General features: G+C 46.1%; 1 long non-coding RNA gene across 4 annotated transcripts; it reads left to right on the top strand.

Moving 5' to 3' along the window:
• Positions 1 to 2151: 2151 nt before the first annotated feature.
• LOC101755793 lies at positions 2152 to 8918 on the top strand. Of its 4 annotated transcripts, none has more exons than XR_002676757.1 (6): positions 2152 to 2310; positions 2626 to 2643; positions 2748 to 2824; positions 3925 to 3983; positions 6233 to 6351; positions 6438 to 7060. It is a non-coding gene; the product is annotated as an uncharacterized LOC101755793 (long non-coding RNA). The 4 variants fall into 4 exon arrangements; XR_002676758.1 differs by having other exon boundaries at positions 2748 to 2910; XR_002676759.1 differs by lacking the exons at positions 6233 to 6351; positions 6438 to 7060 and adding an exon at positions 8540 to 8918.
• The last annotated feature ends 8243 nt before the right edge of the window (positions 8919 to 17161 follow it).

The following is a 17161-nucleotide window of genomic DNA, read 5'->3' as shown; positions in this document are numbered from 1 at the left end:
ATTATAGGAGGTTTGTAAAGAATTATGGAATCATTGCTAAACCTCTGACCAATCTTCTAAAAAATAAACAGTTCCAGTGGACTACTATAGCACAAACGACATTCAATTCTCTCAAGGAGGCAATGATGTAGACTCCTGTGTTAGCTTTGCCCAACTTTACAAAAAAATTTACTGTGGAGACAAATGCCTGTGCCACTATGCTGATGCAGGAGGATCAGCCCATAGCCTTCTTGAGCAAAGCTTTAGGAGATAAGCAGCAGCAACTTTCTATTTATGAAAAGGAATTTATAGCAGTAATTATGGCTGTTGAGAAATGGCGTTCATATCTTCAGAGGCAGGAATTTGTTATTAGAACAAATCATAAAAGCCTTTCTTACCTCTCCGAGCAGAATTTACAGTCTGATATGCAAAAAAGGCTATGACAAGGTTGATGGGCCTGTACTTCAAGATTGTTTACAGAAAAGGAAAGGAGAATTTAGCTGCAGATGCCTTGTCCAGAGTTGGACATATGATGGCTATTCAAGCTGTTTCTCAACTGCAACCTCTTTGGGTGCAAGAGGTCCTTAATTCCTATGTAACTGATGCTTCTGCTCAAGCATTACAGCAATCTGATGATAAAGGATTTTCTCTCCCCAAAGGTGTGATTTATTACAAGGGCCAGGTGTGGATTGGAAACAATACTGCACTGCGAACCAAGTTGATTGTGGCCATGCATTCTACACCAATTGGGGGCCATTCTGGTGTTCAAGCCACTTATTACAGACTCAAGAAATTGTTTCACCGGAAAGGTATGAAGACAGATGTACACAGCTTTGTCAAACAATGTATCATCTGCCAACAGGCCAGGCATGAACACCAACATCCTGCTGGTCTCCTTCAACCACTTCTTGTTCCTGCAGGAGCTTGGCAATCACTATCCATGGATTTCATTGAAGGACTTCCCAAATTCGATGGTTATTCGGTGATTGCGGTAGTGGTGGATCGTTTTTACAAAGTTTGCTCACTTTCTTCCACTCAAACACCCATTTACTACAGCACAAGTTGCCTCACTGTTGTTAGATAACATTGTCAAACTGCATGGCGTACCTTTGTCCATCGTCTCTGATCGGGATAAGATTTTCATGAGTAATGTGTGGAAAGACCTTATGGCCACATTGGACACAAAAATGTTGGTCAGTACAGCGTATCACCCGCAAACTGACGGCCAGACGGAGCAAGTCAATCAATGCTTGGAGATGTACCTCCGTTGTGCAGTGCAACAGTCTCCAATACGATGGAAATCCTAGCTCTCTTTGGCCGAGCTTTGGTATAATTCCTCTTTTCATACTGCAATCGGCTGTTCCCCTTTCAAGGCATTATATGGGTATGAACCCAATGTGGGATTGGGCATGGTAGTACCAGACTCTACACATCAATCAGTGGCTGACTTGATTCAAGACAGAGAGGCACACTTTGCTATGCTGAAGGAACAGTTGGTTGCTGCTCAAAACCGCATGAAGCTATATGCTGACCAAAAGTGGTCTGATCGTGAATTTCAGGTGGGAGATCAGGTTCTATTGACACTACAACCATATGCTCAATCATCTTTGGTGAATCGACCCTTTCCGAAGCTTGCCTTTAAATTCTTTGGACCCTATAAGATTTTGCAGCGTATTGGTGCAACAGCTTACAAGTTGGACTTGCCGGCCACAAGTCAGATACACTCGGTTTTTCATAGTTCTCAGCTCAGACCGTTTACTCCGGACTTCTCACCAGTTTATTCAGAATTGCCAGAAATTACGGACCTCTCTTCTGTGGATGTATCTCCAGAACAGATATTGGATCGACGCTTGGTCAAAAAGGGAAGCTCAGCGGTTCCACTGATGTTGATCAAGTAGACTTTGTTGCCTACTACATCAGCAACCTAGGAGGACTACTATGTGCTCAAGCAGCGTTTTCGTGATGCTGTTGCTTGGGGACAAGCAACTTCTGGAGTGGCGGGAGGTGTTACGGCGGTGGTGTAAAGTATATAAGACGTATTTCCTGTATTATGTTTTACGAGTGTGTAAGCGTTTTCTACTTTGAGTGTGTTATGGGTCAAAGGCCAAGGACAGACGTGTATATAGGCTGTCTGGTGTATCGAGTTAGGAACGAACAAAGACAACAGGAAAAATAGAACACGGAAGTAAGGAACCTTTCCTCTGCTCCACGTTATCGTCCCTTGATCCTCTTGTCGTGTGCTCACGTCGACGGCGATCGCCGACGGCCAAGGGTCATAACAAGCGGGCGTGAGAATTCGGTGGTAGAGGAGGAGCGGGGGCACGCATGTAGGTGAGACATCTACATTACGATTCGGGTTTTTGTTCGTCGCGCGCGAATCTCGTCTGATCTGAATGTTTCCCCTGCCCCTGTTATCGTTTTGGGTTCTGGTGATTTCTCCATTGTGCGTCCCAATCTGGCCGAATAAATTTGATTTGCGTGCATAAGGTGAGACATCTACATTCGATTTTTTTTCTGGGGTTTTTAATTTCCATGCGCGGGGAGGCGTCCCAAATCTGACTGATCTGAGCGGTCTCTCCCTGTTTCATTTTGGTGTCTGGCGATTTCTCCACTGCGCGTCCAATCCGGCCGAATACCCAATGGCAGACGAGTTGCGGGAATAAGGTGAGACATCCACTCGACTATGTGTTTCATATTGTCACGGATTTCCCCCAAGGAAGGATCCCCACTCATCGTGCTCTTTGTTTTTCGCATCATTTTTAATTCAGGAACTGACTTCTGGAGCGGAAGAGAAGTAGGTGCAAGGAGAGGAACATTGCACACGAAGGTCTGATTCCGATCACAGGTGCCCTGAGCTTTAGGCTTCCCACACTTTGTTTTTCGCTGGATGCATGATGTACACTGGAAATTCAGAGCAGTCCTAGCAGCATTGTGAGTTTTTTCGATCCCAGTTGGTCTGAGCTAGTTCGCATACTTTTTTCCCTTGTAAGAGCAACTCCAAAAGGTTGCTAATCTTACCCTCAATATTTTTTTAAGGAGAAAAAGAGAAAAAACGAACTCCAACAGTTCACCCAAACCTTCCCCAATATTTTAGCGACGCTAAAAAACAATCTGCCACCGCGTATATTTTAGCGTTGGCGTTCCTCCCCCAATCCTGATTCCCGCACGCCCACGCGTCCCTTCTGATGGGCCCAATACGATGATGTGGCCTGTTTTGAAATATTGGGGGCAATTTATTAGCGATCTGCTGTAGATTGATATGTTTTTGGGGGAAATTTTTTTAGGAGAACTCCCAATATATAGTTTTGGGAAGAATTTTTTAGGTACTCTTGGAGTTGCTCTAATGCATGGTATTAACACTAGTTCAGGAATAATTTCAGAAGTAGCATGTTTATGCATGCTGCACACTTTTTTTGTGTGTGATATAGTAGTCCCTGCAACAACATCCTTGTTCAGAGCAGTTCACCTTTTTTTGTCAAGTGGTGCAGACTGCAGAATAATCTATTTTTGTAGGTTAATTTTTCGCGCTTACAGGAATGTGTGGAAATAATACAATTCAACAGGCATTAGGCATCATCAGGCATTGATAATACAAAAAAATTTTCAGTGGTTATATTAACATACAAAGTAGTTCTGAGTAGTTCGAGTAACATTTAATCTAAATTGACATTAGTTATAGTAACATGTGCAGATAATAGCATTTTTTCTAATTAGATTCATGTTGCTTTTTGAGGGTTTTTTTAAAAAAAATTTAGTTAGAACACCATCACCATAGCTGGCAGGTGCTGTGGCTGCCTGATGGCCATTTATTTTTTAGCTAGCCTACTCTACTAGCATATACTGAACATGCATGCAGTACTTGTTAGCTATCCAGAAGTCACACTGATCTGTTTTTTTGTTACCTGTGAACTAATGTCTTCCCTTTTCTTCCATATCTGGTTGCAGCTTAGGCATTGGCTAGAGGACAAAGATGTCAGCTTGGTGGTGTGTCCTCATCCAATGTGGTAGGTATAGTATGGTATATGCATATTTTTTAGTACTAAGTTTATAATTTAGGCAATTATATGAGCCACTATGCAACTAGGGTGTGCCAGTTCTCTATAATCGAGGTCAGAGATATTAGATTCTATAATTCAGCAATTTAGGTCCTACGATGAAGCATTGTAGGCTATACAATATAGAAATTTAGCAACCATGGATAAGCAAGTTTGGGGGTATGATCTATAAATTAAGAATTTATAGCTTATCAATTTAGCTTTGTGTAAAAGGTGAAGCTTTTAATTTTGCTATAGGCATTACTCATAGACTAGAGGGTACTAGAGCTGTGTTTCCTGCAGCAGCATCATTTGATGATGATCCAACGGTCTCAGCTGCTATAAGAACAGAAATAACAGCACATAGGAAGAGGCTGTGTCATGACGATGAACGGGGGCATTCGTGTTAATATAAATTATGTACAAAGCGTCTTTCTCTCATTTTATGCAAAGTGCTATTCTTGTGGCAAAGTACTATTCTCAGTTAGTCAAAGTATTATTCTTAGGCAAATCATTGTTAGTAGTTATGCAAAATCACCTCATACCCCCCTGCCCTTTATTCTCAGTTAGTCAAAGTATTATTCTTAGGCAAATCATTGTTAGTAGTTATGCAAAATCACCTCATACCCCCCCTGCCCTTCTTATTATCTGCTACATGCTAATTGATTCGGTCTTCTTTGTTTCTCATTGTATGGCAGTCATAAACGTAGCAGAACGGTTATGCAAGTATGAAGTCTTGTAATGTGCATTTTGTGATAATATGTTGGTGCTCTTTTTTATCTGCTATGACTTATGTACGGCTGAACCTATTCAGAGTAGTTTTGTTGGTATGTTTTGATCTTGGTGACGTTTACTCTTGGAAAATTTAGAAAAAGTGAACCATGGGCTGGTTCCCCAAATCTAGATGAGGAGGTGCATCCTAAGTTTATTCTTCAATTTTGGTAGGATGAACCCAAGACGGATTAACTCATTCTATTTCGCAAACCAAACAACAAAGTGAGAAATGAGAAGATGATAGATTACTTCATTCCTTAAACCAAACACCCTATTAGAGATTCAAACAATTTCGAAGAGATATGCTGCTGCCAACAAAATTGACATTAAAGGAGGCTACATTAAGCAACTCAAAACTTCAAAACTTAGGGGGTGTTTGTTTCTTTAGCACCTCCTAAAATTCCTGTCACATCGAATGTTTAGATACTAATTAGGAGTATGAAACATAGGCTAATTACAAAACCAATTGCATAGATGGAGACTAATTTGCGAGATGAATCTATTAAGCCTAATTAGTCCATGATTTGATAATGTGATGCTACAGTAAACATGTGCTAATGATGGATTAAATAGGCTAAATAGATTCGTCTCGTGAATTAGTCTCCATCTGTGTAATTAGTTTTATAATTAGCTCATGTTTAGTCCTCCTAACTAGCCTTCGTATATTTGATATGACATATATTTTAGTTAGAACTAAAGATCCAAACACCCGTTTAATTGCATTGCATTAAAGCAGATCATCATCTAACAAGAAGGGCAATATACAAACCAAATTCGCACATCATTCGCCCCATGGCCTAGCTAAATCCTTATCAGAATCGCCACCCCTAGTACGCCGTCAGGGTGGTGGTCGCCCTCCGCGCGTATAGATTTCCATTTGGCACTAACACTACGGGCCGGCCCGAGCACGACACGAAGAAGCACGGCCCGAAAACGGCCCGGCCCGTGAACCATCGTGCCAGTGCCAGGCCCGGCACGGCGTTAGTGCGTTGTCTGGGCCGCCAATTCGGCCCGTAGTGCCGGCACGGGCACGGCACGCTAAATGGGCCGGCCCGCTTAAGGCACGGCCAAACGGCTATCAGCCGTCGGATCCGCCGCCCCCGCTCCATCCGACCGTTGGATCCGACCGTTGGCGGGGGCGCGTATATAAGGGAGGCCGACGGCGCGCGACGGTAAACCCTAGCTCATTCAGTCATTTGCGCCGCTCCTCTCTCTCTCTTCGCTCGCTCTCCTCTCTCTCTCCGACTCTCCGGCTCTCTCGCTCTCTGCCTCCCTCCCCGGATCCCCTCCCTTCTGCCCTTCTCCTCCTCCTCCGGTGGCCTCCGGCCTCCGCCGGCACTTGCACACGGCACGGCCATGTATACTCCTATCACCTATGGCTATTCTTGATCTCGCATTCTCGCTTCGCGTCGTCCTTCTCGTCATCTCCGTGTCGGCCTCGCCAGGTCTCGGCCCCGCGTCGATCTCGCCGGATCCGCATTAGAACTCGCCGGATCCGTAGTCGGTCTCGCTGGATCTGTGCTTCGTCAACGTCGCCGGTGACTCCGGTGCTCCGGCTATCAAGGTAGGAAACCCTAACCCTAACCCTAACCCTTGCTCAATTGACCCCTTATCCCTAACCGGCTAATCCTAACTCTTCTTTTTGTGTAGCCGTTGAGGAACCGGGGCGCGGGCGTGTGACGATGGCCGGATCCGACGACGACGAGACGGTTCAGGGTGGGTCAAACCAAGAGAGACGGCTTTGCGGGTTGGCCGGAGATGATGACGAGGATGACATGCGCGAGGATGCCGCCGAGCTCTTCGGCCGTGTGGCTCAACCTCCCATCATCCTTGAGCCATGCGATGACCAAGCAGTGGACGGGGACGGGGAAGAGAACAACGGTAAGCGCTCACGCCCCTCTACCTCGGTTGTGTGGCTTGATTTCAAGAAGATATTCAAAATGGTGAACGGTAAGAAGGTAAGGTATGGAGCTAAATGCATCCATTGCTCTAAAGAGTACTCTGGGCGCTCTAGTGGTGGCACTGGTCACCTCACCCGCCATAGGGATAGATGCCCTAGAAGGCGTGAGAAAACTCACATGTCTCAGTCACAAATCTCTTTTAATCCTGATGGTAGTATTCGTAATTGGGAGTACTGTCCTATAGTTGCCCGTACTCAACTTGTTAGACTGCTTGCTAGGCTTGATGTTCCTGTCTCTTTGGGTGAATCTTATGCATTTGAAGATTACATTAGAACTGCTCATAATCCTAAATTTGTTGCAGTATCTAGGCAAACCACCACTAGAGACTGCTAAAATACTTCAATGATTGCAAGGCTAAGCTTGTTGAGATTGTGAAATCTGCTGGTGTTAATTGTGTGTGTCTAACCTCTGATATTTGGTCTGGTAATGCCAAAGAGGACTACCTCAGTGTTGTTGCTCACTACATAAACTCTGATTGGCAACTAGAGAAGAGAGTGCTTGGTCTTAGGCTGATTGATTGTTCACACAATGGTCAAAATATTGCTGATCGTGTTGCATCTGTCTTGATGACTATTGTTTGACTGAAAAAGTTTTTGCTGTTACTTTGGACAATGCATCATCTAATGTTTCAGCCATGCAAAAGCTTAGACCTGTTCTTTCTAAATATCTTGGTATTGAAGTTGTGGATGATGATAGGGATGACAATGCACATTCAATTAATTCTTTGTTCTTGCATCAGCGTTGTGCATGCCATATTATCAATCTGATTGTTAAGGAGGCTCTAACTGCTCTTAAGCCATTGATTGAGAAGTTTAGAATTGCAATATCTTTCTTAAACTCATCTAATCAGAGAATTGCTGCATATAAAAGTTATTGCATTGCCACTGGTGTTAGGCCTAGAAAGTTTCAGCTAGACATGGAAGTTAGGTGGAATTCTACATATCTAATGCTTAAGCATTTGTTTCCTCATAAGGTCCCATTCACAACTTTCATAGTTGCTCAATATCCTAGGGTTGAAGGTGATCAGTTGCTTTTATCTGATGATAATTGGGCTATGGCAGAAAAAGTGCTAAGATTTCTTGAACTTTTTTATGATGCTACAGTTACATTGTCTGGTGTGTACTATCCTACATCTCCACTTATGATTCATTATCTTGTTAAGATTGCTATGCACTTAAAGAATTATGCTAATGATACTCACATCAGACATGTGGTTCAACCTATGATAGACAAGTATAACAAATACTGGAGGGACATACCTTTGCTTTATTCTTTTGCATTCATCCTGGACCCTAGAGCTAAAATGAAAGGTTTCAATAGAGTGCTCAGGAGGTTGGGTACCCTTACCAGTACAGATTACAGTGCTTACCAGGTTAGCACTAGAGCTTGACTTACTGATGTCTACAACAAGTATGAGGAGAAATATGGAGGTGTTAGGTTGAGGAGGACTGTACCTCCTAACCTATCTAGTAAGAAAAGGTCTGCTTGGGATGAAATTTATGATGATGATGATGTTGGTTCTGCTGGTGGCATGCATTCTCTAGTTGCTACTCTAAGCATGGCTAGAGATACATCTGCAACTGCCCTTTTGCATGCTGCCAGTTCTTCAGGTGGTAATGTTTCTGAACTTGTTTCTTACTTGGACTGTGACACAGTGAATCATTTAGATGATGATTTTAACATCTTGAACTGGTGGCATCAACACAAACTCACATATCCAGTGTTGTTAACCATGGCTAAGGATATATTAACAGTTCCTGTTTCAACCATATCTTCAGAATCCACTTTTAGTATGACTGGCAGGATCATCGAGGAGCGGCGGAGGAAGCTAAAGCCTGACATGGTGGAGATGCTCACCTGCATCAAAGACTGGGAGGCTGCAGAAGTAAGGCTGCAACACATGGTGGAGGACAAGGAACTTGAAGAAGCTTTTGAAGAACTTTATCTTGATTAGTTATCATTTATGTAATGGGACTGTAATATTAAGTACTGGACTCATGGACTGTGATGAACTTTATAATTGGAGCTGGGTTGTACTCTTTTTTCCTGTCTAGGGTTTCTCACAAGGGTGAGTTTTACCTAGATAGGTTTTTAATGAGGCAGCCATTGCACTAAAGCTCCCAATAAAATGTTATTTTGTTATCTCTATGACTGTGTGACTGGGTTGTGACTTGTGACTTTGTTACAAATTTGTGAATACAACAAGATAAGTTCTCCACTACTTGTGAATCTTAATAGTTTTGGATTGTGCTTGTAATTCTGTGTAAAAAGAGTGGTATTATGGACTTGTGGTAGGCACATTTAGTGCCAGGGCCGGCACGGGCACTGCAGTGCCGCCGTGCCCTGTGGCACGGCACGGCACGCTAACTGCCTGTTAGTGCCGTGCCTGTGCCGACAGTTAGGCACGGCGGCACAACACGGCACGGCACGGTTAAGTACTCGTGCCATATAGTGTCGTGCCATATAGTGCCGTGCCAGATAGTGCCCGTGCCAGTGCCGTGCCGGGCGGCCCGGCTGGCCAACTATATCCGCGCGGCGCTCCCGCAGCTGCAGCTCGGTCAAGCGAAACGCCCATAGCTCGATCTCCAACTTCCATCCAATCTCTTCCGCCGCAGCCATGGCTTCCGGGAGCTGGTTGTCTCTCAGGAAAAGCTCCCACCCGGTGCCGGAGAACCGGTAGGCCCTGCTCGCCTCAATCCAATTCAGCCTCATGCCGAACCGCTGGCCGTGGCGGTCGTAGACCGGCACCTCGATCCCGTAGAGGTGGCCCTCGCGGACCTCGTGGTGCTCGCGCACGCGCTCCTTCTCGCCCTCAGTGAGGAACGCCGTGAGCGCGCTGGCGTCGCCGTCGTCCGACCTGCAGGGAATCAGCAGCCGCGTCTGGCTCATGTTGACGTCGGCCCTGTGGAGCGTCTTCCGGTAGACGAGCCGCGGGGCCGTGGCGCCGAGCGCGGCCAAGACGTCCCGCAGCGTGGCGAGCTGCGCATCGTCGCCTAGTGATCCTCCGGCGGCGTCCATGGTTCTGGGTTCACGTACCTTTTGCAAGTGTACGCTCGTAAATCATTACATATATATATTGCCTGAACTAACAGGAGGATGGAATAGTAGCAAAAATCAAAGATATATCCTATATGATGTAATCGTGGTCGAAAAGGAGACTGCACGCCATATATACGTGAAGCCGTGAACACATAGATCTTCTCACACAAATCGTGCGACCTGCATACGAGAGTTCCTTGCGTGTAAAAGTTCCGCGGGTGTTCCAAATTGTTAGCAGCAGCTAGCGGTACGAAGGACCTGCAGCCCTATTTTTATTTAGGCGCTGCTAGCGCCCGGACGTTCGATGGGAAAACTTTCCATCGGACGCTCGGTTGCTCCATCGCAACATTAAAAAAATAATATCTGCAATATAGAAAATAAACGCTTGCAACATAGAAAATCACTGTTTGCAACATCAAAAAACATGTTGAAAAAAATTTATTAGCCATCTGTTGATGATGAGGAAAAAAATCCGCCGCAACATTTGTTTCGTGTTACATGGAACATTCAAATCTCTCATTGAAAATGCAACATTCAGATAAAACACTTGCAACATGTGTGTGAAACATATGCAACATCGCAACATCTATATCTACTTTGCAACATCAACATGAAACATTTGCAACATTCTTCTGAAACATCTGAAACACTTGAAACATACGCTTGCAACATGCAGCAAACCCTAGCAAAAGGAGCACTGCACAGCGGGATCCGACGCTAGGAAATGGTGGTGGTGGAGGAGGATGGCGGCGGCCGGCGCGGCTCGCCCCTTGGCCGCGGGGCAGCAGCGGCCCGTGCCCCCGGCACTCGAGCAGCACCCAGCGCCCTTCCCAGTGGAGCTCCTCCAGTGGCCGGCGCAGCTCGCCCATGGCCGTGGGGGAGCAATGGTGTGGCGGAACCGCCCAAATTAACCTGACTAAAATGCATTGAAGTCACCTAACACGCGATTATGCACTTTTAAAGCAAGTCAACCTGGTCGACCGTCGGATTTCATCCGATTAACCACCTGAACAGGATCGAGAAGCATCGCTCACGCGAAGGTGAGTAGCACAGAGATTACAACATTCCATCACATAACTTAGTCTCTTAAATTATTACATCAGAGTTCTAAAATTCAAAATAGGATGCAAGGTTCAAAAAGTCAATTAAAACAAGCGGAAGCTAAACGTCGATACATGACATCACGACGGAGCCGATCATGACATAAAAAATCCCTTCCCTCGCCATCCGAGGAGGGATCCCACTCGACTGTCCAGCCCGGAGGGAGCTGGGTAGGCCAAGTGGTGCCAGCAACCAAACTATTGACATCACCTGAAAAGATTAAGCCACAACAAGGCTGAGCAACTAGTACTCAGCAAGACTGACCCGCTGGGTGATAGCTATTTTTCACCAAAACTTAGACATGAAAGGCCTTCTGGCTTTGGGTTTGCTTTGCCAAAAGCGTCTACAGTTGATCCTTACTTTCAATATTTTAGCTCATGTTCTACGTTCTTCATCCAGTCTAGATTAGCATCTATTCTAAGCAAGCATAGTTTCCAAGCAATTTATGACAAACATCAACTTAATCTCTTAATCATGTTTCATCGTTACTCAATGTAGAATAGCGATCAAGTAGTCCCAAACTGTGAGAGGCAAACGAATTGATTCGAATTTATTAACCATGCATGGCGAACCTAATCTCACGACATCTGCGCACCACGAAGGGTCGCTTCATTTGTCAGCCGTCCCCATCGATCCCTTAGGCACGTGTCAGGGCCAACTGCCTTTGGCTTGCAATGCTCCATAATCCCGGCCTCTGCCGTACTATGACCGCACTTGCACCCACATGATGCACCATGGGAACGACGTTCCAAGGACAGCCGGAGGGTATGCCACGCCCCAGTTCAATCAGGTACTAGGCTTCCCTATCCCATACTAGGTATGAGATTAGTACTTTCAAACACTTGATCACGAACGCCGACACGTTTCAACCTTAGATCAATTTCATTTAGACACACGGGAAAAACCACCAAGTATCGAACATAAGCCTGACCCCGTCCGTCGTCCTTATAGTTTGCAACATAAGTCCATTCAACTCCTATAACTCGCGAGTGATAGGAAATCACTCGACTTTTACCGATGCCTATTAAGCATTGTAACTACTCGACTTTAGCAACTAATATTCAAACAAGGTACTAAGTTCATGCATCCAAGGTTTCATTACAACTCCTAGAAACGTAAATGCACAATCAAAGCATTCAATAGTATTGCAAGTATTCAAGATAGGAATTTATGCTCCGGGGCTTGCCTTCAGGAAAAGCTTGTGAGTCCACGGGGTCTTGCTCTGGTTCGGGCTCGCCTTCGAAGGGGTGAAGCTCCGCAGCGGGGTCTTCTTCCGGTGCCGGGTGGAGCTCGTAAGTTCCGTCGGTGAGATTTAGCTCTACACGGAAGTGCAATGCAGGGGTTAAACATTTTAGATGGTTATTTCAACAACACTTGCACGTTTTAGCTCAGACACTTGTAGCAAAGCTACAGGAAAGGTGGGGGAGTCCAACTTCAGTTGGTGGAGAACATGATAAAAGGGTCGGATTGGGAGAAACTTATGATCTGACCCTTAGACTTAAGGAATAACTGTACCGGGGTCCTCGGATTTAACACAGAGAAGTCCCCAAAATATTACGCAGATACCCTCGGGTCAAAGAAAAAGATACAGCCGAGCCCTCGGGCGAGGCGGATAAGGGTCGGCGAAACTGACAGGGTTGGGCAAGACGGAAAAAGGGGTCGAGCGAAACGAAAAGAAAAGGGGTCGGGCGAAACGAAAAGAAAAGGGGTCGGACGAACCGAGAAGGGGGTCAGCAGCTTACCTTTAGGCCTACGGGTGAAGTCTTGGGGTCGGGAAGGAACAGGATTTGGCGGAAGGGCTAAGGCGCTAAGGCTTGGGCGGCGGCGAGGTTCGACGGTGCTCTGGCGGCGGCAGTGCTTCTTATGGACAACAAGCAAGCTCTAGCACCATGCGGAGGAACAGGCGGCTGGTGGGTTGGGAGAAGTGGCTTGAGCGGAGAGGGAAACTTCCTCAAGAGTGTGGCAGTGAAGTCGCCGAAGTGCGGGGTGGCGCAGAGGGGTGAGCTCCACGGGAGCTCAGCTGCGGCGCAGAGGAGAAAGCGGTGGCGCGTGTGCGGTCGATGGCAAAGGGGTGGCGTTGCCGGTGAGGGGGACCCTTTTATAGGGCCGGGGTGGAGCGGAGGGTCGAGGCGGGGCTCCCGTAGGGGAGGGATAAGGCCAAGAGCGGCGAGTGCGCGAGCAAGGCGGCCATTGGCCAGCGGCGCCATTGGGCAGAGGAGGCGGAGCTCCAGGTGGTCTCCGGCGGTGATTGGCCTTGGGCGACGCGCGTCTGGGGCTTCTGGTCTATTGGGCGGACGAGGAGGAGGTCTACCATGGGGGTTGGGCGAGCAGGCGGAGGCGCGGGACGCCGTGGGCGTGGCAGCTTCTCCGGCGGACGGGCGGAACGGGGTTGGTGGAGCAGAGCCGTGGCAGGCGGAAGACGACACGCGCACGGCCGGCGGTTGGCTAGCCCAGCGTTCGCCCCGTCCTGTCGCAGGTGCGGGTTGGGCACCGTGGCCTTCGCCCTATCGCTATCACGCCAGTGATAGGGCGCCGGCGAGCTGCCGATGGCCGACGGCCACGTGGCGCGCGGCGCGCGAGCGAACGTGCTCTGGCGCGCGGGCGTCGAGGCTCCCTTCGGGCAGCAAGCCCGACCAGCTTTGGGGAGATCTTTTTCCGGATTTTTCAACACAACTTCCAAAACTCTTTTAAACAAACTTGCTCAAAACTGGACGTTCTTTAAACTTTGCTTAAGGTGTCAGTTTAGATTGTGAAAGGATTTGAAGATATTTCATGCCAAAGTTTGCTAAAAGTCTAGAATTCCAGACTTAGGATTTTAAGGCATCAGGGATGAGTTGACTGTTTTACCTTACTTTGACCGAGGTTTTGAACAGGTTTTGGCCCGAGTTGGACCTGGGTCAGTGTAACAAAGTTGAAACACACTCGAGGTACTACAACTTCATTAAGGGCCTGCCTTGAGTTTAGATAGGAATTTGTGAGATAAAAGCTTGCAAAGATGGAGGAAAACTCTAATTCCAGGACTTACGAGGTTTTTAGAGTTCTTGAGTATTCCGGTTTTGATTGCGGTTTTTAACTTCCTTCCACTCCGAATCAGTCAAAGGTCTTTAACGAAAGTTGTTTGAATTAAAAAGTTTTACAACTCTTATTTGGGCATAAACTTAAGTTTGTATATAAAATTCCATGTTTTATTCCAAACTCCAAAAAGAGCTTCTTAGGGTCATAATGGTCATTTCACCTCTTTAATTAGGGATTAACCACTGGTTTATAGTTAAAAGCACTTAATTTAGGTAGAGTTGTTACAGCCTACCCCCCTTAAAGGAATCTCACCCCGAGATTCAAGTGCAGAAAGAACTAGTGTGGCTGGTGCAACGTACCTCCCTGATCGAAAAGAAACCGAAGAAGTTAGCGTTGAGATACTCTTCCATCTCCCATGTCGTTTCGTCTTCCGTATGGTTACTCCACTGGATTTTGTACATTTTCACCATTTGCCGACGAGTATGTCTTTCCTTCCGGTCGAGGATCTTGACAGGATACTCTTTATATGATAAATTGGGTTCGAGCTCCAATTCTTCCGGGGCAATGATTTCAGTTGGAATCCGGATGCATTTCTTGAGTTGTGAGACATGGAAAACATCGTGTATCGCTGCAATCTTCTCTGGAAGTTTAATTCGATACGCTAAGGGTCCACACACCTCTACGATCTCATGGGGACCAATATAGCGCGGGGCTAACTTTCCCTTTACTCCAAAACGTTGTACGCCTTTGGTCGGTGAAATCCGTAGGTATACAAAATCCCCATCCTCAAATTGGATAGGTCTTCTTCTTTGATCGGAATAGCTCTTCTATCGAGACTAGGTGGCCTTGAGATTTTCGCAGATAACTCTCACTTTTTCTTCGGCCTCCAAGACCAGGTCAGGTCCATACACCATTCGCTCTCCAGGTTGCGACCAGCTTAGTGGGGTTCGGCATCTGCGTCCATACAAGGCCTCGAAAGGTGCCATTTTCAGGCTAGCTTGGTAACTATTGTTGTAGGAAAATTCCGTTAATGGCAAACACTTGTCCCAGTTCTTGTCATAATGAATAGCACAGGCGCGTCACATATCTTCCAAAATCTGATTAACCCTTTCAGTTTGCCATCGGTCTGAGGATGATATGTGAAACTACGAATCAATTTAGTGCTAAGTGAAAACTGCAACTGCTCCCAAAAGCGTGCTACAAACTGACTACCTCGATCGGAGATGATCGTTTTAGGTACACCATGCAAGGAAACAATCCGGTCAAGGTACAGTTCTGCATATTTCTGTATGGCGTGGGTGGTGTGTACTGAAAGGAAATGTGCTGTTTTGGTTAGTCGGTCTACTATAACCCATATGGAGTCATGCTTGCGGGAGGTATTGGGTAGTCCGACTATAAAGTCCATGCTTATGTCTTCCCATTTCCACAAGGGAATAGGCAGCAGCTACAAGGGGCTAGCTACCCTCAAGTGGCTTGCCTTGACTCGCTGACAGGTATCACACTCTGAAACATATCGTGCAATGTCAAGTTTCATCCCACTCCACCAGAAATTTTGTCGGAGGTCGTGATACATCTTGGTACTACCGAGATGAATCGAGAACTTGGAAAGGTGTGCTTCGTCCAGAATTTGTTTCTTAAGCTCGAGATCATTTGGAACTACAAGTCGAGCTTCATAATGTACCACTCCTTTCCAATCCTGTCGGAAGCGTTTATATCCCTCATCCTCCTGTGCAAGTTTTCCTTTGATAAGGTTTATCTCTTTGTCCTCTAGTTGTGCTAGAATTATTTGGTCAAGCAGGGTGGGCTCCAGAAAAATATGACTTAAGGTGCCGTGTGGAACAATTTTCAAGTTGAGTTTAGCCATTTCATGACACAGGGTCTCGGCATAATTAATCGTCGATAAGCAGTTACAATGGATCTTGCGGCTGAGAGCATCTGCAACTACGTTGGCTTTACCTGGGTGATAATGCACTTCTAGGTCATAATCCTTGATTAATTCTAACCATCTTCTCTGACGCATGTTGAGGTCTGCTTGCGTGAATATATACTTAAGACTCTTGTGATCTGTGTAGATGTTGCATCGGGTTCCCATGAGATAATGCCTCCATAATTTCAAAGCATGAACGACTGCTGCTAACTCGAGATCATGGGTGGGGTAATTCAACTCATGTGACCGTAACGCTCGCGAGGCATAGGCAATGACTCGGCTGTCTTGCATAAGAATACAACCAAGTCCAGTGCCAGAGGCATCGCAATACATGTCAAATGGCCTGGTGGTGTCGGGCTGAGCTAAAACTGGCGCAGAGGTCAATAATTGTCTCAAGGTGTGGAAAGCTTCTTCACATTTGTCGCTCCACACAAACTTACTTCCTTTCTTCAGCAGTTCCGTCATTGGCTTAGATATTTTTGAGAAGTCGGGAATGAAGCGACGGTAGTAACCTGCTAAATCAAGAAAACTTTGAATCTGATGCACTGAAGTGGGCGGCTTCCAGTCCATTACTTTTTGCACTTTGCTTGGGTCTACTGCTATACCGTCTCTGGATATGGTGTGTCCCAAGAATTTAACACTGTCCAGCCAGAAGTCACACTTAGAGATTTTGGCATAGAGTTGGTGGTCTCTTAAACGTTGGAGTATAGTATGTAGGTGCTCTGCATGTTCTTCCTCATTCTTCGAGTACACCAAGATATCGTCAATGAATACCACGACGAATTTGTCAAGTTCGGGCATAAACACCGAATTCATGAGATACATGAAATAAGCCGATGCATTAGTAAACCCAAACGACATGACTAAGTACTCGTAGAGTCCATACCGCGTAGAGAAGGCAGTCTTTGGAATGTCGCACGGGTGGATCTTGATTTGATGGTAGCCAGAACAGAGGTCAATTTTGGAAAACACTCTAGCTCCAGCTAACTGATCGAACAGAACATCAATGCGGGGTAGTGGGTACTTGTTCTTTATCGTCACCGCATTGAGAGGTCGATAGTCCACACACATATGCAGACTATTGTCCTTCTTTTTCACAAACAGGGCGGGGCAACCCCAAGGTGATGTACTTGGATGAATAAAACCCTTTTCTAACAATTCATGCAACTGAGTTTTCATTTATGCCAGTTCGGCTGGTGGCATCCGGTATGGTCTCTTTGAAATTGGGGCAGTACCTGGTTGCAACTCAATGGCAAACTCGATATCTCTATCAGGCGGAGTACCCGGCAAATCATCTGGAAACACATTGGGATACTCGCACACCACTGGGA

The sequence above is a fragment of the Setaria italica genome, chromosome III, assembly GCF_000263155.2.
Source record: "Setaria italica strain Yugu1 chromosome III, Setaria_italica_v2.0, whole genome shotgun sequence".
Classification (NCBI taxonomy): Eukaryota; Viridiplantae; Streptophyta; class Magnoliopsida; order Poales; family Poaceae; genus Setaria; species Setaria italica.
This window is presented reverse-complemented; position numbering and strand designations above follow the sequence as displayed.